Consider the following 21,741-nt stretch of genomic DNA (forward strand, 5'->3'; position numbering starts at 1 on the left):
TCCCTTTCTCCTCCTGCCTTCAATCTTTCCCAGCATCAGGGTCTTTTCAAATGAGTCAGTTCTTCACATCAGGTGGTCAAAGTATTGGAGTTTCAGCTTCAACATCAGTCCTTCAAATGAATATTCAGGACTCATTTCCTTCAGGATAGACAGGCTGGATCTCCGTGCAGTCCAAGGGACTCTCAAGAGTCTTCTCCAACACCACAGTCCAAAAGCACCTATTCTTAAGCGCTCAGCTTTCTTTATGGTCCAACTCTCACATCCATATATGACTACTGGAAAAACCATAGCCTGGACTAGAGAGACCTTTGTTGGCAAAGCAATGTCTCTGCTTTTTAACATGCTCTCTAGGTTGGTCATAACTGTTCTTCCAAGGAGTAAGCATCTTTTAATTTCATGGATGCAGTCACCATCTGTAGTGATTTTGGAGCCCAAAAAATTAAGTCTGCCACTGTTTCCCATCTATTCGCCATGAAGTGCTGGGACTGGATGCCATGATCTTACTTTTCTGAATGTTGAGCTTTAAGCCAACTTTTTCACTCTCCTCTTTCACTTTCATCAAGAGGCTCTTTGGCTCTTCTTCACTTTCTACCATAAGGGTGATGTCATCTGCATATCTGAAATTACTGATATTTCTCCTGGCAATCTTCATTCCAGCTTGTGATTCCTCCAGCCTGGCATGTCACATGATGTACTCTGCATATAAGTTAAATAAGCAGGGTGACAATATACAGCCTTGACGTACTCCTTTTCCTATTTGGAACCAGTCTGTTGTTCCATGTCCAGTTCTAACTGGTGCTTCCTGACCTGCATACAGGTTTCTCAAGAGGCAGGTCAGGTGGTCTGGTATTCCCATCTCTTTCAGAATTTTCCACAGTTTGTGATGATCCACACAGTCAAAGGCTTTGGCGTAGTCAATAAAGTAGAAATAGATGTTTTTCTGGAACGCTCATGCTTTTTCGAAGATCCAACAATTTGATCTCTGGTTCCTCTGCCTTTTCTAAAACCAGCTTGAACATCTGGAAGTTCATGGTTCATGTATTGCGGAAGCCTAGCTTGGAGAATTTTGAGCATTACTTTACTAGCATGTGGGATGAGTGCAACTGTGCGGTAGTTTGAGCGTTCTTTGGGACTGCATTTCTTTGGGATTGGAATGAAAACTGATCTTTCCAGTCCTGTGGCCACTGCTGAGTTTTCCAAATTTGCTGGCATATTGAGTGCAGCACTTTCATACCATCATCTTTAGGATTTGAAACAGCTCAACTGGAATTCCATCACCTCCACTAGCTTTGTTTATAGTGATGCCTCCTAAGTCCCACTTGACTTCACATTCCAGGATGTCTGGCTCTAGGTGAGTGATCACACCATCATGATTATCTGAGTTGTGAAAATCTTTTTTGTACAGGTCTTCTGTGTATTCTTGCCACCTCTTAACATCTTCTGCTTCTGTTAGGTTCATACCATTTCTGTCCTTTATTGAGCCCATCTTTGCATGAAATGTTCCCTTGGTATCTCTAACTTTCTTGAAGAGATCTCTAGTCTTTCCCATTCTATTGTTTTCCTCTATTTCTTTGCACTGATTACTGAGGAAGGCTTTCTTATCTCTCCTTGCTATTCTTTGGAACTCTGCATTCAAATGGGTATATCTTTCTTTTCTCCTTTGCTTCTGGCTTTTCTTCTTTTCACAGCTATTTGTAAGGCCTCTTCAGACAGCCATTTTGCTTTTTTGCATTTCTTTTTCTTAGGGGACGGCCTTGATCACTGTCTCCTGTACAATGTCACGAACCTCCCTCCCTAGTTCATCAGGCGCTCTATCAGATCTAGTCCCTTAAATCTATTTCTCACTTCCACTGTATAATTGTAAGGGATTTGATTTAGGTCATACCTGAATGGTCTGGTGGTTTTCCCTACTTTCTTCAATTTACGCCTGAATTTGGCAATAAGGAGTTCATGATCTGAGCCACAGTCAGCTCCTGGTCTTGTTTTTGCTGACTGTATAGAGCTTCTCCATCTTTGGCTGCAAAGAATATAATCCATATGATTTTGGTGTTGACCATCTGGCAATGTCCATGTGTAGAGTCTTCTCTTTTGCTGTTGGAACAGGGTGTTTGCTATGACCAGTGTGTTCTCTTGGAAGAACTCTTATTAGCCTTTGCCCTGCTCCATTCTGTACTCCACGGCCAAATTTGCCTGGTACTCCAGGTGTTTCTTGACTTCCTACTTTTGCATTCCAGTCCCCTGTGATGAAAAGGACATCTATTTTAGATGTTACTTCTAAAAGGTCTTACAGATCTTCATAGAACCGTTCAGCTTCTTCAGTATTACTGGTCAGGGCATAGACTTGGATTACTGTGATACTGAATGGTTTGCCTTGGAAACGAACAAAGATCATTCTGTCGTTTTTGAGACTGCATCCAAGCACTGCATTTCGGATCCTTTTGTTGACTATGATGGCTACTCTATTTCTTCTAAGGGATTCCTGCCCACAGTAATGGATATAATCGTCATCTGAGTTAAATTCACTCATTCCAGTCCATTTTAGTTCACTTTTATTCCTAGAATGTCGATGTTCACTCTTGCCATCATCTCCTGTTTGATCACTTCCCATTTGCCTTGTTTCATGGACCTAACACTCCAGGTTCCTATGCAATATTGCTCTTTACAGCACCGGACCTGGCTTCCATTACCGGTCATATCCACAACTGGGTGTTGTTTTTGCTTTGGCTCCATCTCTTCATTCTTTCTGGAGTTATTTCTCCACTGATCTCCAGTAGCATATTGGGCACCTACCGACCTGGGGAGTTCATCTTTCAGTGTCCTATCTTTTTGCTTTTTCATACTGTTCATGGTGTTCTCAAGGGAAGAATACTGAAGTGGTTTGCCATTCCCTTCTCCAGGGGACCACATTTTGTTATAGTCAGCTCACATTAAATATACCTACCACCTCCATCATGCACCTCTCTTCATTTATTGTCTTTTATGCCTGAGTTTTATGTGCACAGTTTTGTTTTTACCTAACCTATGATCTCCATGAAGATTTTTCTCTTCATTTCTGCAGTGCAAGGCCTAGAGTTTATTTTTTAAAAAGAAGGAAGGGACTAATTAAGTGGTCTGAGGAATTAATGGAATAGCTAACTCAAACCTAGATGCAAAAAGAGAATAGCCATCTTGTAGCTCTAATCACTTAAACCAGTTTATTTCACATTTACTCAAGTTCAATAAAGTGTATATAACACGGAGAGAAAGGTTTCTCTTTGAAACAGAAACAGCTGTGACTCTCAGGAGCGTGATTAGACTCAGTGGCCTCACACCTAGACACCGGTAACAGTCTTTGGGGAACAGGTGCAGGGGGTGATGAAGGGTACTGCAATGGAAATATTCTGAACCCTCAAGAGAAAAAAAAAAGCTGGCTAAGGGTGGAAAGACCATTCTTTCGTCCTGATTATACATACCATATAAGAAGAAAGAGCTGGGGAGAGCGGGAGGAGGGTGCTGGCATCCAGGAGTTACAGCTCATGATGATAAAATCACACAGGGCCTTACTCCCCGCCTTTCCCCACCACAGGGGTTGAGCAAATACTTCCTTTTACTTTATAGTCTACTTTGTTGTTGTTGTGTTAGTTGCTCAGTCATGTTTGATTCTCTGTGACCCCATGGACTGTAGCCTGCCAGGCTCTGTCTATGGAGTTTTCCTGGCAAGAACACTGGAGTGGGCAGCCGTTTCCTTCTCCAGGGATCTTCTCGATCCAAGGATCAAACCCCAGGTCTCCTGCATTGCAGGCAGATTCTTTACCATCTGAACTACCAGGAAAGCCCCATAGTCAACTTTACCTGGGCTTTAACTTTTTCCTATTTTGGCTATTAATAGAGGCCTAACTGAAGCAGTTGTTTACAGTCTGAACTCTCTGCCCAAAATAAAAGGTGACTTTTCTTTAGAATTTGGTAATTTGAAGTTTCTGTAAATCAAAAGCAGACTATCTGTAACTCGATATGGCCCAAATAAGTAGTTCCAGCCTCTTATGAAATTACAAATGGTAGACTCACAGCTTTATATTGCTCTAGGGCAGTGATTCTCAAATTTAATTGTGCATGAGAATCACCTGGAAGACTTGTTAAAGCAGAATACTGAGCCCCAATCCCAGGGTTAATGCTTTAGTGGGTCTGGGTCAGGCCCCAGAATTTATGTTTCTAACAAGTCTCAGGTGGTGCTGATGCTGCTGATCTAGGAATTTCACACTGAGGACCACATTTCTAGTGTGAGGATTAGACCAGAAAGCTATTAATACCAATAATACATTCATCTCATCATCACTGCTGCAGCTATCCATTTGTCCTCCACTTATGACTCAGTTGTCACAGACTTCAGGCTACAGGCAGACTCAATATTCTAACTAGGTATTATCCTGAGAGACTAGGCTGGTTTTCACCTTCTTTGTCCCAAGGTTTTACTCCAGTGTTATGGCACCTCTTTTGAAATCTATAACATCTTCTAACACCAACAGTAAGGAAGGAATTTTAATTATACATATATGAAACCTTAATTAGAACAGACAAAATAGACATTTTAAGACCAACTCTTTCTCTATTTGGTAAATCCTAAAAGTCATTAATACTTGCTGGGGAAGGTTTGTACACAAGCAGGAATTTAAAACCTCTGCTTACTGTTGCCTTATCATTCAACACCAAGGTTCTCCTTAAAAAAAAAAAAAAAAAAAAAAAAGAGAGGAACCCCTGTGTGCACACACTGTAATCCCACAAAAATCCATTTCTGTTGATTTAACATTTTTTTAAAAGGATTAAAAGTAAAAAATCATTTAACATTTCTCGACACAGACACACTATGAAGTGAAGTGAAGTCGCTCAGTCGTGTCCAACTCTTTGCAATCCCACGGACTGTAGCTCACCAGGCTCCTCTGTCCATGGAATTCTCCAGGCAAGAATACTGGAGTGGGTTGCCGTTTCCTTCTACAGAGGATCTTCCCGACCCAGGGATCGAACCCAGGTCTCCTGCAACACAGGCAGACGCTTTACAGCCTGAGCTACCAGGGAAGCCCCAGACACACTATAGCTTATCTTAATAAAGGTAAAAAAACGGAAAAAAGCCCTGGAGTCTGTGTTGAGAGATCTGGATTCTACCCCGAGCCCCTTTTAGCTTCAGATCACACATGCTCCTGCACTGAGCTCCTGGCTAAACAAAGCATTCAGGGCAAGAATCACTGAATCTGATCCAGCTTTACCATAAGCTTATACAGGAAGACTCATACACTGCAGACTAAGAGGTGCTCGGTATCACTACATGATCTCCTCGCAGCGCAATGACGTTCTCGGGGAAAAAATAAACTACCAATCACTTCAAAACCTGATTGCTTTTTCTGTGGCAATTTCTTTGGCTTTTTTTTTCCTGTGGCTTTTTCTTTGGCAACCATTTAAAAAAAAAAATCATCATTTAAAAACAACTAGATTTGTATGTCATGCTACTTGCTACAAGCTCATTTGTTTTCTTATTACTTATGTAAATAACTTATATACAAGGCACAGGAAGAAAATTATAAGCCTAGATAGATCTGTGTTAATGGCCATATTCCCTTAAAAATATATGAAGCACATAATTTCACTTTTTAAAAGGAGGCTATTTCCAGAAATCTTATAAAGACAGTATTGGGATTTTAAAAAATCAGCCTTATTTAAATGCTTAGCATGGCACTTTATAACTATGTTCATTAAACTTCATGAAGTAAGATTTTAAATTATAGTGATATATAAACTGTGGTGAACCAAAAAAGGGCAAAACTAGCAGTCAGGAGATGACTGTATGGCAAGCTGCGAGACCACTACCCTAGTATTTTTTTGTTTTTACTCATTCATTTGTTTCTTTGTAGTCTATTTCTCTCAGCCCCTGGCCAATCACTGACTTGTGCTCTGCACTGAGCTAAGGTCTGTGGAAATAAGGAAGGAAGACAGAATACGAACTAGATCTCACAAGTCCCTTCAGATAAAGCCTTTATCAGGGCTCTAATTTACAAATTATAACAACACTTCTTTCTCAAATGCGAGAGAAGCTATCTCAATGAACAAACGACAGATAAATTAACCATATTTCTTCTTTAAGCACCAACAGTGTTTTAATCTGTCCACCTTAATTGCCACTTCTGTAAAACATATACTAACCAAACACTTTACCCCTATACCATTTTCTTCAGCAAAATGAATAATTCCTTAGCTACTACCTAAGCACTTTCATAACCATTGCCTTGCATACAGAATTAATCAAATGTAGTTATTAGTATAGTAATCCATAAGATTTTATTTCATAGTTTAGAATTTTACTCTCACTCATATTATCTCATTTGATCCTTTAAACAACTAAATGAAGTAGCTACTTCTCTACAGAGAAACTGAAAAACAGAAGTAATATGATCTAAGGTCACAGAGTTAAAAACAAAAACAAAAACCCAAAAGACAAAAAAGTAACTCAGAAATTGAATCCAGGATTCTTAACTGGAAATACTATGGTTTTTCAATTCATCAAACATGCAGAACTCCTTGAGATGATTCTATTTTCAACTTTACATAACCACTGCCTATTGTATAAGATGGCATATACTAAGAAAAAGACATGACGACTAGATTTGAAGTCAACCACTGGAAAAGTATTACATATTTGCTAGACAGCACATAATTTGCTGCCTCCTAAAAATCAAAGTACCAGGTAGCATTTAGTATTATAGAATGATCCACAGAACACCATCAGGGTTAAGAATTTGGTTTCTGATTTTAGACTTGGGTACAAATCCTGCAACTGTGTAAGTTCTCTGGGTCTCAATTTTCTTGTTTGTAAATTGGGAATAATAAATGGTAATATCTCAAATGACTGCTATATTGAATGGGACTATACAGACAACACCCAATATAGTGCCTGGTACACAGAAAGCACTAAATAAATTGGTTCAATGTGTACGAGCACTAATACAAAATTCAAAGAGAACTGGTTTACAAAACAGTAATAATCTCATGAACTATGAAGAACAGTTAAATTTGCCTGAATATGTTTTTGAGGTTCTATTTTTGCTTCTTTAACCTTTATCATTTGGCTTTTCATCAGCTATTACATGAGCTATGAATGCTGCTGCTCTCACACTGCTTATCTCCAACAGCTTCCGACTCCCTTTTAACGCAAGTAACGTGGAGGTGTAACTGTACAAAGATAAACTGATGCCCAAAGTGTCTCTGAGAAATTGCATAATCTTCAAGAGAACTTTCTGAGTAATGGAAATGATCCTATATCTTGATTGGGCTGTTGTTACATAGGTGAATATACCTGTCAAAACTCATCAAAATGGACACATAGGAAAAGATCTGTACATGATATAATGCAAATTAAAAAAATTTTTTTTTTAGATTTTATAGCTCTTGAACAAGTATTCTGGCCCTTATCTTTCTCATCCTCAGAAAGGGAATAATTTCTCACTTAGAAAGAATATAATGAGTGTTAAGAGATAAGGTCTATAAAGTACTTACAGTGGTTTCTGCACAGTTAGTTGCCAATTCTGGATCCACTTACATTAACCCTAGGTATTGTTTCATCTGAGTCCTAAAACATTCACCCATAATAAAAGCTGTATTTCCTCCCTTCCCTCTCCCTTTTCCTACTCTTCCCCTCATCTCTTTTATGAGTAAACATTTGATTAAAGCTTTAGCCTCCATAAGGTATTATTTTTTAAAAATCATAAGTCATTTTTCTTCAAAGTTCTCCTTCTTCTCAATTAATTACAGTAAAAAACATGGCAACTGTCTGGTGAACCAGTGGTTAAGACTCTTGTGCTTTCACTTCTGATGGCCAGGGTTCAATTCCTAGTGGGAATTTGTAAACCAAGTAAACCAAGTAGCATGGCCAAAAACAAAACAGAGTAGTTTACTTTTCTTAGTTTTCAAGTCACTTTTTAAAACGTGTCTAAGCAATGTTCTTTGTTCTAGAATTCCAGGACACTGGAACTATTTCATGTTCATCTAGCATTTAACTGAGCAAACATTCATTAAGAACCTAAATCAGCCAGGCACTGAAGAAACATAGATAAGGTCAGAGAGGCTAAAGCAGATCAAGTAGAACCGCTAATAAAAGTTTTACCAAATAACAAAATATTGCAAAATAAAAATCTTACCAAATAACGAAGTATTTAAACTAGAAATTCAGCTCCTCAGTTGTACTAGACTCATTTTCAGTGCCCAGTAGATGCAAGTGACCAAAGGCTACCAATAATGGAATGTGGGGATCATAGAACCCTTCCACCACCACACAAAGCTCTACTAAAAAATGCTGCTTACCCATTCTGTTCCAGGATCGCTCAATCATGATTTCAGCTTATATAACCTACAATTTTCCACTGATACCAGCTGCCATCATTCTGATTTCATGAATCTTGCAAGCTATACGAACATGGAACAACAGGCTGGTACCCAAAGAGATGAAGGCAGAGGCATCAAATCTCTTACCATCACCTGAGACCAAGAGGAGTTAGTTGCTCCTTATCATTAATGTCCCAGCCCACTTCTAATCATGGAGAGCCCCACCCTGATACTGTCACTGGTTATAATGTATCTGAGGTGGGTTTGGCAAAGAGAGGAGTACTTAAAACTTTACCACCTGTTAAGACAGACCTCACTATTACACATGTCTCTTACCTATCACTAGACCACACCATTACAGCAGCTAGAAATAAAAATTCTACCAAACTACTAAGGCTTATTTTAAAGCAGTTGTTAACAATAATGTTTCATTAAAAACTAGACATTATAAATGTTAAGTCAGACAAGATGTTGGGACATCTTGTTAGTTACTAGTACTAACCTAGACAAAATTAGGAAAAACTATCATCCTTGAGAAAGATATGAGAAACTACTTTTGGGGACTCTTAAATTATAAAATCTAGGGGAAAGAAATTGTCTATATCTTTATACTCTGCATGTCTATAATCATTAAAATGGCTTAATCCTCCTTAAAGGAAAACATTTCATATAGCTGCTTAGTTTACAGAGGAAAAAAAGATGGAAAAAAAAAGGGGGGGGGGAGGGGAGGGCAGACAAAGAGAAAGAAGTTCAAAGAGAAAGAAATGAACTGATCCATGAAGAACAAAGTGTTAAGAGACCCTGGGTTTTAATTCAGTGTTTTTGAAATAATGTAACACATGGTCAACCTAGACTAAATACAAGGAGGCTATTGCCATCTACCTACCAGCCTTGACCTCTCAAGGAAATGCTTTGCAAAATAGATGTTCTTATACTTCAAGAGAACACTTTAACTACATGAATGCCATCTCAGCTCTTCTGACCATAAGCTAATAATTTCAAGATTCTTATGACCAGCAAATCAGTAGCTACTCAAGAATACGCAGAGCATCAGTGTTAATCAAAGAGCTGCACCACCCAGGACAGTACTTTGTAGCAGTTACGAAATAAGGTCGGATGTTAAAATACTAGCTCTACAAATGCATAAGACAATGCTAAAAAGGGAAAACTATGAGTTCATCTGCAGTTATGAATCTCTATGAGTGTTTTAACAGAAGAAATCAACAACTAATTATGATTTCCAAAAGATACAGGAATGGTGCTTCCCTATGTATGTTTCTAACATGATCTATATTCACTAGGGAATGAGAAGAGACTTACCACACTCTAAGCCTCAAAAAGATACACAGGTAAAAATATTTGTCACATCCTTGGTATTTGCTATACAACCTGATAACAACAACAACAAAAAAAGTAGCAATACTGTCTTCTGTGACACAAGAAAATTTTCACATATAACAGAAAATTAAGTCTAAAACAACATAGCAAGCTGTGGGCATTTGGTAAAATGTGCTCAACTTTCAAGTTCTGAAAATTGAGTAAGCCTGGCTGTGTAGCCGGTACTTCCTTTATTTAAAGGGCAGGAAAACCTCACAAAATAATGAATGAACACATCCTACAATCTGGGTAGACAGTCAAGAGCAAGTGCATTTCAGCATTGCATGATTAGAGCTTTGGGGCAATCCTACAGACTAACTCAATAAAAGGGCCTACAGAACTTTTTGCCAGCTTGCAAAATCTTAAAACCTTTCCCATGTTTAGCAACAGCTAGGCAGAAATGCACCATTTATCAGAAAGTCAGTAAACTATACAGTGAAGCTGCAATTTTCATGACAGCATTATTTTCCTTAAATTAGACTTATATTTGTTTTACATTCTGCATCTTACCAACTGACAAGGCAACCAGAATCATTTGATGAGTTTTATGAAAATATACAAGTCTCTATTTTCCTTTGGCGTGCACATGGGAGGGGTATGTTAGTATGCCTGAAGAAAGGAATCATGTATATTTTGAAAAACTAGCCATACCACTTTACACCCACCAGAACAGCTAAATAAATCAAACAATATCCAGCAAATGTTGCAGAGTATGTGGGACAAATAGAACCCTCGTTCACTATTGAAAAGACACTTTGGAAACACTGGGTAATATAAACCGATATGGAACAAAAGCACATATGGTCCAAAAATTCTACTACAGCAATTATGTGCACATGTGCAGCAAAAGATATGTACAAAAATATTCTAGAGGGGCATTAGGCATTGTGACTCAAAACTGGAAACCATTGAGATGTTCATCAACAGTAGAAGGGATAAATTACATTATTTATACATATACAGTCATACAATGGGATGGAATACAATAGAGTGAGAATGAAGAAGCTACCACACTATACACTATACTGACGGATCACATAAAAACTGATTTAAGAAGCCATACACCAGGGTGTGCTGCTGTACGATGTTACGTGAATGTCCATGAATGTATGTTACATCCCAATAAAAGTCTACCTAAAATTGGAAAAGCAAATCAATATATAATAAATATGCAACTTTGATGCCTAAACATTTATAACACAATCTGATTCCCAGTGCCACATCTCCTCCATGCCAAGACTGGGTTAGAACACTTAAATAAAAAAAAATCCTCCCTCATATTAATCTAAACCATTTTTACATTAAAACAAAGAAGGCCATATTACAGTAATAGAATGCAAGAGACAAATCCTTTTGAAGGAGAGAAGACACTAATCTGAAAAGAATTTTAACATCAAAGCTCTCCCTCTCCACATTACCTTGACCACACTCCGATCCTCACCATCTAAAAGGGCACTCTTCTCTGTCATTTATTTAATGGAAAGATTTGAAAAGAAATGACCTATCCTAGCAGGGTAGTTATGAGCATTGAAACAAAAAGAGTGGGTACATCAAGTCTTCAGTACTGTGCCTATTATGCACTCAATGACTAAACAGTATTAATAAATCCCAAATAGTGAGTCTTCCAGGTCAAGGGCTATTTCCAATTTATTACTGAAATACAGAACCCAGCATTTAACAGTTGGCCAATTTATGGAATAAATGAATGATGTGAGTGTAAAACAAAAAGAAATAAAAGCAAGGCAAAAATAGGAAAAGGGGAAATACCAAGAAGCTCAAAGGGCGGGCTTATTTTTCTATCAGGGTAAATGACAAGATTTTAAATCTCAAATGAAGCAACAAGGAACTTCCCCGGTGGTCCAGTGGCTGAGAGCCCACCTGCCAATGCACAGGACACGAGTTCGATCCCTGGCCCAGGAAGATCCCGTATGCCACGGAGCAACTAAGCCCGTGTGCTGCAACGACTGAATCCCATGCCCCTGGAGCCTGTGCTCCCCAACAAGAAAAGCCACTGCAGTGAGAAGCCCGTACACTGCAAACAGAGTGTAGCCCCTTCAACTAGAGAAAGCCTCGGCTCAAGAAGGAAGACCCAGTGCAGCCAAAAAGAAATAAATAAACCTAAAAGAAAATGAAGAAACAGGAACTTCTCTGGCAGTGCACAGGTTAAGACTGTGCTTCCAATGCTGGGGGGATGGGGGCACAGGTTTGATCCCTGGTCAGGGAACTAGGATCCCACATGCCATCTGGTATAGCAAAAAAAAAAAAAAGTGAAGCAACAAAATCACATACATTAAAACTTTTACAATAAATAAAAACTGCCTCATATATAAAAATAAAAACTTTTCCTCCATATATTTCACAGTGCAGAAGCCAGATGTCTTAAATACAGTTCTTTGATACTGAAACTCTTAAAAATATTTCCGAATGAATTCCTTATGAGGTTGACAGGAATCACAAGTATATAACGGGTTATTTTTAAGACATCCGTCACAGCACATCAATGTTCTAATTACATATGTCATAACAGAAAGGAAAGCTGATTTCACCGAACCCTCATACAGTGGTATTATTTTTATGAATTTAGGTATCAAAATCATCAAGACTGCGATCTTACCAATACATTAGACTTTCAAAGACAAATTAATAAAATACTTTTAATCTCTATTGTGTGCACAAAATAACAATGAACTATATTAGATCCTTTCCCCTTCCTTTTAAGCATCTCCTTATTCTTAGATTAAGAATCTTATTTATTTAACTGTTTTTAATTAACCAACATTTACACAAAGCAATTTATGTGGCAAGCATTACTCTAAATGGAAATAAAACTCATTTGGTTCTTATAACAACTCTTACAAGGTAGATATTGTTATCTTTTCCATTTTACAGATAAGACCGTTGAGGCAGAGACGCTAAGTAACCTACCTAAATTCAGAAAGCTATTAAAAAGCAGACTGGATGTACTCTTAACCTCTATGCTATACTGCCTAGAGATCTCTGAGGTAAAGTAAAACTAAGTTTATCCTGACTTCACTTGATGTTGGGAGGTTGGTTATGTTGATGATCTTGGGTGATAACCTTAACATTAAACAGCACTTATGGCACATTTCATAAATTCTAAGATACCCATTTTTAAAAAAGTATATATTTTAGTATGTCTGAAACTGATGGCATTTTACAACTGCAACTGACAGTGCTCTCTCTGGTGTACATAAAATAACAGCACATCTGGTAACTGCTCGCAAGCATGCTTCAAAAACCTACGCTATGACCCTCACGGGTTAGTGCTAAGTAAATAAGAAGAAATTTCTAAATTACTCCACAGGTCTGGTACAAGGGCTTTAAAAAGCGTATTTCTTCCCCAAAATGATGTGTGACGAAATTGCAGGTAGAGGTATCTTTACACTGCAATAAGTTGTCACTTTCTCAGGCCCACGCTGAACTAAACCTGATTATATACTGCTAGGGAAAAATAACTAGTTTCATTATACAATTTGATGGAGAAATAAAGAATTTGGGGTGGGAAAAGGCCGGCAGACAAAATAACAGCGAAATTGAGATACCTGAGAAAATAAAATCAACAGGAAAGCATAAATCAAGATACCTCGCCAGTACCACTTGATTCAAGCCAGTTCTCAAATGCCACTGATAAAAATGCTCACTTAAGTATTTCAGTTTTTTAAAAAATATACTTTGAATGCAACCAGAATTGACCAGATACGCTTGGTGTGTGCCCATGTCCTACTTGAACTACTCTAACAAAACTGGACATGTTAAACTTAATGACCATATTGCATAGCTAACTGGTTATCAAAGGTTTAAACTGATCCTAAGAGTGGCCACCAAAAAAATTTAAATAAATAAAAAGTTCAATTCATTCATGACTTCCCTGGTGGTACAGTGCATAGGAGTCTGCCTGCCAATGCCAGGGACACGGGTTTGATCCCTGATCTGGGAGGATTTCACAAGCTGCAGAGCAACTAAGCCCCCGCACCATAACTATGGAGCCCCGGCTCTCCAGCCTGAAAGCTCAAACTATTGAGTCCATGTGCTGCAACTAGTGAAGGCAGTGTGCCTAGGGCCTGTGCTCCACAATTTAACTAGAGAAAGCCCACACACAGCAAAAAAGAACTAGTGCAGTCAATAAATAAATGTTTTTTAAAAATTCAATTTATTTAAATATTCCTGTGTCAATACTTGCCTTGATAATTACAGAATGAATAATGTTTTAATTTTTTCTTTGTCTGCTTTTGTCTTAGTGGTTAAAGCTACCTTTCAAGGTAACTTCCCACTAAAACACCAAAACTGCATCCAGATTACAACTAAAAGAAAAAAACCCACCCTGCACTTTAAAAAAACCCAACTGTGCACTTTACCTTAAAAATCACTTAATTTTGATGGGGCAGGAGGGAGGGGACTAAAATGCACTTTCACAAAACTGAAGATTTGTTCTGTAAATATACCCAGACAGGCAACAATGGTATCTTCTTTAATGGTGTAGTAAATCTCAAATAAGATTTTAAAAGCCTCATGCTACTTTTCAGTTACACACAACCTTTGAGATACTGCACCACCTCATAGCAGAGTGAAACCTCTTTTCTTTTGTATTCGTTAGTCTTAATTATTTTTATTCCTGTAATACTTACACTTTAAGTGTATAAACAACCTATCCCAGCCATAGTTTGAGGTAATGCTATTTTATATCTGTAGACCAAATTTTTAAAAAACTATTTTTTTATGTATGTAAAGTTCTATTTCACATAGCTATATAATTCAGAATTTAATGTTAAAAATTATCCTGTTTTCCTTTAGAACATGTAGGTAAGTCTGAAGAATATCTGAAGAGTTCTGCATATGTATATATAAATAAAAGGCTTGGGAAAGTGTACCTGTAAGAACTGTAATATACAAAAAATATATAGTTGTTGTACAAGAATTTATTAAGATTTAAAACACTAAAAACCAGGGAGAAGATGAGCAAAAGACGGGAGGAACTAATAAAAGAACTTTTTTTTAAGTTATAATTTTAATATAAAATGGAAGGAAGACTGCCTTAGCAGATTAGAATAATGATGTTTCTACAAAAACTTAAGAAAGGATATCAAAAGCAAAAATTTTGATAGTCTATCCTGTTTTTTTAAAACAGATGTCTTCTAGAACCTTTATTTACTGTGTTGGTAAACCATAAAGAAGGCTGAGCGTTGAAGAATTGATGCTTTCGAACTGTGTTGCTGGAGAAGACTCTTGCGAGTCCCTTGGGACTGCAAGATCAAACCAGTCAATCCTAAAGGAAACCAACCCTGAATACTCACTGGAAAAGAGCTCCCTGATGCTGGCAAAGGGAGAAGAGGACGGCAGAGGATGAGACGGTTGATGTAACGGGCATGGATTTGAGCACACTCTGGGAGATAGTGGAGGACAGAGAAGCCTTGTGTGCTGCAGTTTATGGGGTTGCAAAGAGTCAGAACTCCAATACTTTGGCCACCTGATGTGAAAAACCGACACATCTGAAAAGACCCTGATGCTGGGAAAGATTGAAGGCAGGAGGACAAGGAGACGACAGAGGATGAGATGGTTGGGTGGCATCACTGACTCAATGGACATGAGTTTGAGTAAACTCTGGGAGCTGGTGAGGGACAGGGAGGTCTGGTGTGCTGCAGTCCATGGGGTCACAAAGAGACGGACATGACTGAGTGACTGAACTGAAATGCAATAGTTGGACTCAACTTAGTGACTGAACAACAACAAAGCCCATTTTAACATAATTTCTCTAATATGTTTTTTTTTTTTTGGTCAACTAAGGTTTTGCCAATTACAGCATTCTTCATGAAGCAATCCCTGAAAATAAACTGTGTTCTACTATGATGTAAGACTTTAAGTCTCAGACCATTTAGACTATCTAAAATAGCATTTACAGTATCAGGGGACTGCTATTATTTCACTGAGACCCTAAGTATGATCACTGACCATACACCTGATGGACAGGAGTAAACTCCTAGCAATCCTTACCAAGGCCTTAACTTTAATTCTCTAAATTTGAGAAAAAGCTATATGTATAAAATTTCTCCCATCCAAGAAAAAAAAAAATCATTAAAATATAACCAAAATATTCAAGTTATACTATCAATTACTTAATGATTCTATAAATATAGGTTATAAAATATAAAGCTAACCAGCAGAAACAAAACACCACCTAGGACAATAACAAAGAAAAGCTTTAAATTTTGAAGGTATTCAGAAGCTGTGTTTGGTGGCTAAATAGCTAGTGATATTAATCAAAAAAGGAAACAGAAAGATGTACAAGTTCAAGAGGCAAACTTTTGAATTCTCTAATCTACCACCCATACGTGACAGTCACAATCCCTTGCCTTTGCAAGCTTTCCAAATAAACTCCTCCACCCCTGCATCGCCCTTTCCATCTCTCCATTTGTCCTTCTGAAATGCTCTGTCCAATGGTCTACTTTCTTTTGAAAGCTTTCCCTAAGGCCCCTTCTCTCTGCTTACAAGACAACCTGAATAAACTGCTATGATAGCACTGATCACACTACACAACATTTAACTGTCCATTGTCCCTAGACTCTGGGGTCCTAGTGAATTCTGAAAAGTCTAGTAATAGTTAATACTTGATAAATAGTACTTAAAAAATATATTCTATTTGAATATATTCTAAATGAATGAATGAATGAATGAGTTTGAGATGCTTACAGAACACCCAGATTAACGATAAACAGAAACATGGCTTTGAGCTCAGAGAGGAAGACATGCTTCATGTTATAGATCACATTTTATCCTAAATCTCTAATTGTTGCTTTGGCAGATTAAGACAAAATTCATAATCAAATAGTTTATGGATGGACAGACAACTGAGACATAAAATTTTTTGCCCATAAAATACAATGTGTACTCTTTGTTGTTGTTTAAGTCGTTAGGTCATGTCTCAGTGACCCAGTGAACTGTAGCCCGCCAGGCTCCTCTGTCCATAGGATTTCCCAGGCAAGCATACTGAAGTGGGTTACCATTTCCTTCTCCAGGGGATCTTCCTGACCCATGGATCAAACTTGCATCTCCTGTATTGGTAGGTGGATTCTCTACCACTGAGCCACTGGGGAAGCCCTGTGTTCTCTCTAATTTCCAACTTAATTGATTTCTCAGCTTCAATCAACATAGATTAGCCACACCCTCCTTTTTTGGCCTATTGCCTTGGCTTCAGTGATGATAAGGACAATCTCCTTCAACCTCTGGCTATATCTTCTCTTTCCCCTTTGCTCCAGTTCTTTTTCTCAATGTTAAATACTGAAGAGTCGTAGGGACCACATCCCTTTATCTTCTCTTTGTACTGTCTGCTTAGGCAATCTCATCCCCCACCTTCCACATTAAGACATCCATTAACAGCTATATACTGATTATTCCCCACAGAATTACGATCAATATGTCCCCTATCACCAGAAACTAACACAAAACTGCTCTCCCTTCCCCCAGTATTCCCCCATATTAGGCACACGAACCACCAACCCTGGAAATCAGCTTTCTCCTCTCCCTAGACTTCTAAATCGAATCCACCACCAAATCCTATTAACTTTACTTTTCAAATATTTGTCAAATACTGCTACTTTATCATTGCCAAGTCTGGACCAAGATTTCATTATCTCTTGCCCAAATTACAAAAATAGCTGAATTCAATTCTGCTCAAAGTGTGATCTGTGGACTCACACTGATCCACAAACGCTTGTTATTGGTGTGAGACAAGGTAAATACAGCAACAGAGGGCACTCAGAAATTTTTAGAGCAATCTGACAGACACATATCCGTTTTATTGTACATTACCAAAGTACCACACAAACTATAAAGTAAAACAAAACAAAACAGGTCTTTCGCCACTGATAAGTTTGAGAAGCACTGGCCTAACTGGTCTCCTTGCTTTTACTCTTGCTTGTCTCCAATCTGTCCTCAACAGAGCGGCCAAGTGATGGTTTTAAAGCAAAAATTTAAGGAACTTATTCAGCTGTTGGACATTCTCCAGTGGCTTCCCACTACCCCTAGGATTAATTACAAAAGACAGGTAAATCCCATTGCTGAGATTTTTACCAAAAAAAATTTTTTTTCAGAAAGGTGAAGAATCTTGTTTAAAGTAACCAAAGAAGAATCGGAAGACTGGAAGGTCTAGAGGCAACAGGATAACAGACTCTACAACCATATGACTGGCTCCACTGCTTACTTAGCTGTGTGATTTTGCGGAAGTAATCTGATTCTTAGGTTCCTTATTTGTGAAATGGAGATATAATAAAGGCTTTTCAAAGGGGGACTGTTGAGAGATTTAAACAAGTTAATATATATAAATCATTTGAAAGAATGGCTGGCCCAGTGCTTTAGAAGTATTAGTGATTATCATTATCTTTAACATTTTACTAGTGCTCTTAGAAGATAATTTTATCTTCTTACTTGCTCATTGTCAGTGAAATTACAAAAAAAACCCACCAAAAAACAGTCTATATTATTATTCTCTGATGGAACTTTTCTCAGAAGACTTAAACCCTACAGAAACTGAGTTGAGTTACTATTTCCTCAATTCTCTTTCTCAAGCATAGGGCAGAGCTAGCACCAATCTAGGTGCATAGAAGAGTAGTTAATTCATTACATACTTTGGATGCTTTAGAGCAATAGGGCCTGATATTTACTGGAACCCCTGCTGAAAAGGGCTGCTCCTGTGTATTCTCCAAAGCCTGGCATGATGTAGGTGCTCATTAAATATTTTTGGAAAGAATGGTTCTTTTCAAAACCAAAGCAATAGTGCTTAGCACAAAGTAGCTACTAATTGTCAATTTCATTCCACCCCCTTCAAAGTTTCTACAAACTTTAAAAGTATGATTCTATGGGATTCATTTTTCTTGAACTGGGGGAGTCTATATTATTTAAAGCCAAAAATGCAGAATACAGACAGTAGGAAAGCCAAGAAATAGAAACCAATGTTGGCAGGAACTATGTGGAAAACAGTAAAGAGGTGGAAGATAGGTAGAATTTGGATATGCAGGGGAAAAAGCAAAGGTTATTCTAGGTCAGGGAATAGCATAAGCAGCAGAGGCAGTGTCAGCCAAAGTTTAAAGAACATTCCATTGGTAATACAAAAAAAAAGAAAAAAAGATTTTAAGCTATACACAGGCAAAATATTTGAAAGTTCCATATGCACATGTTTTTATGTGTAATTAGGAGAGCAAATTATGATTCCAAACTTTTACTACTTATAACAACATTAAGTTAACGGAACTTATTTGGACTTCTTAAAAAAGTGAGTTGTTTAAAAAAAAGTATCAAGAAAACAATGCACAGGATGTGAGCAGATATGACAAAATTAGTTACGATTTTAAAGAGTAAAACTTGGGGAACATTAAGACACAGTCATGTGAATAAAACCAGTCACTAAGAGAAAAGCAATGAGTCTTCTGAATGGAAGCCAAAGCTCTATCCTTAGTAGCAATTCAACATAAAGGACAAGCAGGTATGAAGTATCTTAATAGTTCTGAGTATTTAATTGTAGGGCTACAATTTTCCTCAGTGAAATCCTCATTTTCCCTATGATAAATACGCTACACAATTCAATTTCAGTTACTCCCAAAACAAAGATAATTTTAAATTTCCAAATAGATACCTGAAATTGATAGAACGTATAGCCTGGTAACTTACCTGACAATAAGGAGCTAAAACTGTACTTTTCACACTAGAAGGAACTACTTTATACAGCAACAAAATATGAATCATAGCTACATCATAAAAGCTGTTAAAATAAAAAAAGCAAAAGACAGCTTTCCTTCTCTCCACTTCTCTCAAAATTAACCTACCAATAGCCAAATCAAGCTAAGAGATGACGATAAAGACACACTTACTGAACTCTTATCAGGCACTGCTGTATCTTACCTGAATTAAGTTATGCAATTATCACCACCATTTTATGAAGTACACTCCTATCCACATTCTACAGCTGTAAGAATATGAGGCACAGAGAGATTAAGTAACTTGCTCAAGGCCAGATATGGTAGATGGAAAGGCAGGGATTTAGATCCTGACAGTTCAGAGTCTGAGCTCTTAACCACTGGGCACCATTTATCTCAAGAATAGCAGGATGATAATTTGAAATATTCCACCTTCCCCATTATGACAGGAGAGATGTAATGTTTCAAAATTTGAACTTTTTTATTAGTTAAATTTCCAGTCTAAGAAACAGGAGGTTCATCAGTTTTATGGAAACACTAGGAAGATGAGTATTCTAATGAAATAATATAGGCCCAGGAGTCTTTCAAATACAGACAAAGCACCAGAAGCTTCAGAAGTCTGGCTGTAAATGACACTATTCAGAGAAAGATGCCAAAAGCTGGGATAAGCAGAAGGTGAATCCTATTTCTACTCGATTTACTGCTTTGAAGGAGAAAATTCTGCCCATCCCCTTGCCTTTCTGTAATTCAGTTACACAAATGCACAGATTCAAGAGGAGTGAGGGGAAAGGATGACAGAGGGAGCAGAAAGATGATAAAGTCAGGACGTCGTGGACCCTGAACCGCAGAGTCCGTCTGATGTACCTGGTGAGGGAGAATTATGGGAGGGCAATCTGTACCTGGGGGTAGGGAGGTTGAGGGCAGGGTCACCAGGGTGGAGGCACCCAGTGGTCCGGCTGCAAAGCTGAGAATTCATCGTGAAACGGGGTAATGGAGGTACTTTCGAGTGTATACTTTTGGGATAAGGAGGTCTGGACGTGAACGCGGGGGTGGGGGGCAGTTTCTCGCTCTAGGCAGGACTCAGGGTGGGAAAACAGACAAGGTATTAAAGGGCGGGCGCGGAGGTCTACAGTTCATAAAGGGGGGAGACTGGGGCCGGCAAAGGGGCAAGGCTTGCGGAGGAAGGTCGGGGGGATCCTGGCAGAAGGAAGCAGGGAGTCAATGGGGGAGGGGATGATTCCCAGGGGAAGCAGACACTCGCGAGGTTAGGGAGGTCCGGGGGCCGGGGGTGGGGCCGGGGGGCGGGAGGCACCCTCAGGAGCGGGGGTCCTGGGCCGAGGAGGAGGAGGGCGCTGAGAAGCGGGAGGAGGCCGCTGGGTTCCACTGCAGGTGAGTCCCGGGGTCGAGGGGGGAGCAAGCGACCACGGCTGCGGCCGGGACCGCGGCGGGGGAGGGGCACCTACCCGGACGTGAGGGGTAGCGGCGGGCAGTCCCTGCGGCGGCTCCTCTCCGGCTGAGGTGATGGCGGCGAGTCCCTGTGGCGACCGCCTCCGCCGAGCCGCATCCCTCCTCCCCAGTCCGCCCTTCTCTCCTGTCTCCCGCTCCTAAACTTCTTCCCCGGGATAAACAAACCCGCCGCCAGGGGCGGCCGCCTCCGCCGCTCCCGCCCCCACGCAGCCCCCCCGCTCCGGGCCCGTCCGGGCCCCGGCTTCCGAGTTGCGACTCCAGCCCCAGCCCCAGCCCGCGAGGGCGCGTGCGCGCGGCGGCGGCGGCTCGCGAGGCCTTCCCTCCTTCCTGCGCCGGGCACTTCCGGCCCGGGCCGGATCCGCCGCCGGGATTTGAATGTAGCCGGCGCCGTTTGCGCCGGGCGCTGGCTCCCAGCCTGGCGGGCTCCACATCCCCGGCCGAGCCGAGCCTGGTAGGGACGCCCCCGCTTCAGTGCAGCATAAAACTTTCCTAAAAAACTCACTGATCCCCGCCCCTAACAGCTTATCTAATTGACCTAGGGTCAGTGTGAAAGGCGACTGCTGTTTTCTGCGCACGGTTTTCTTAGGGCTGTACCAGGCTGGAAAGCCAAGATACAATTTGTACCGATCGCTTCCTGTGAGCTCAGAACTATATGACTCCCTAAAACAAAAACAGAAGTATAGAGACTTCCCTGGCGGTCCAACAGTTAAGACTCTGCGCTTCCACTGCAGGGGGCGCGGGTTCCATCCCTGGTGGAGAACTAAGTTCCCGCAAGCCACTCAGCGCGGCCAAAAGGGAAAATCAGCAACAACAAAACGGGAGTATAGTCTCTCAATACGGATAAAGACAA

The 21,741-nt window shown here is 39.6% G+C and overlaps 1 protein-coding gene across 2 annotated transcripts in view; it reads right to left on the reverse strand.

Moving 5' to 3' along the window:
* Positions 1 to 21,111, reverse strand: part of SPOPL (speckle type BTB/POZ protein like) — a 51,112-nt gene extending 30,001 nt beyond the window's left edge. Inside the window, exon 1 of one of the 2 annotated variants that reach the window (XM_061135602.1) lies at positions 20,888 to 21,111. The gene's annotated coding sequence lies outside the window, so the exon portion shown is untranslated. The remainder of the gene's footprint in view (positions 1 to 20,887) is intronic. The other variant, XM_061135601.1, reaches the window with a different exon arrangement.
* Between the last annotated feature and the right edge of the window lie 630 nt (positions 21,112 to 21,741).

Source organism: Dama dama, chromosome 33, assembly GCF_033118175.1.
Source record: "Dama dama isolate Ldn47 chromosome 33, ASM3311817v1, whole genome shotgun sequence".
NCBI classification, from domain to species: Eukaryota; Metazoa; Chordata; class Mammalia; order Artiodactyla; family Cervidae; genus Dama; species Dama dama.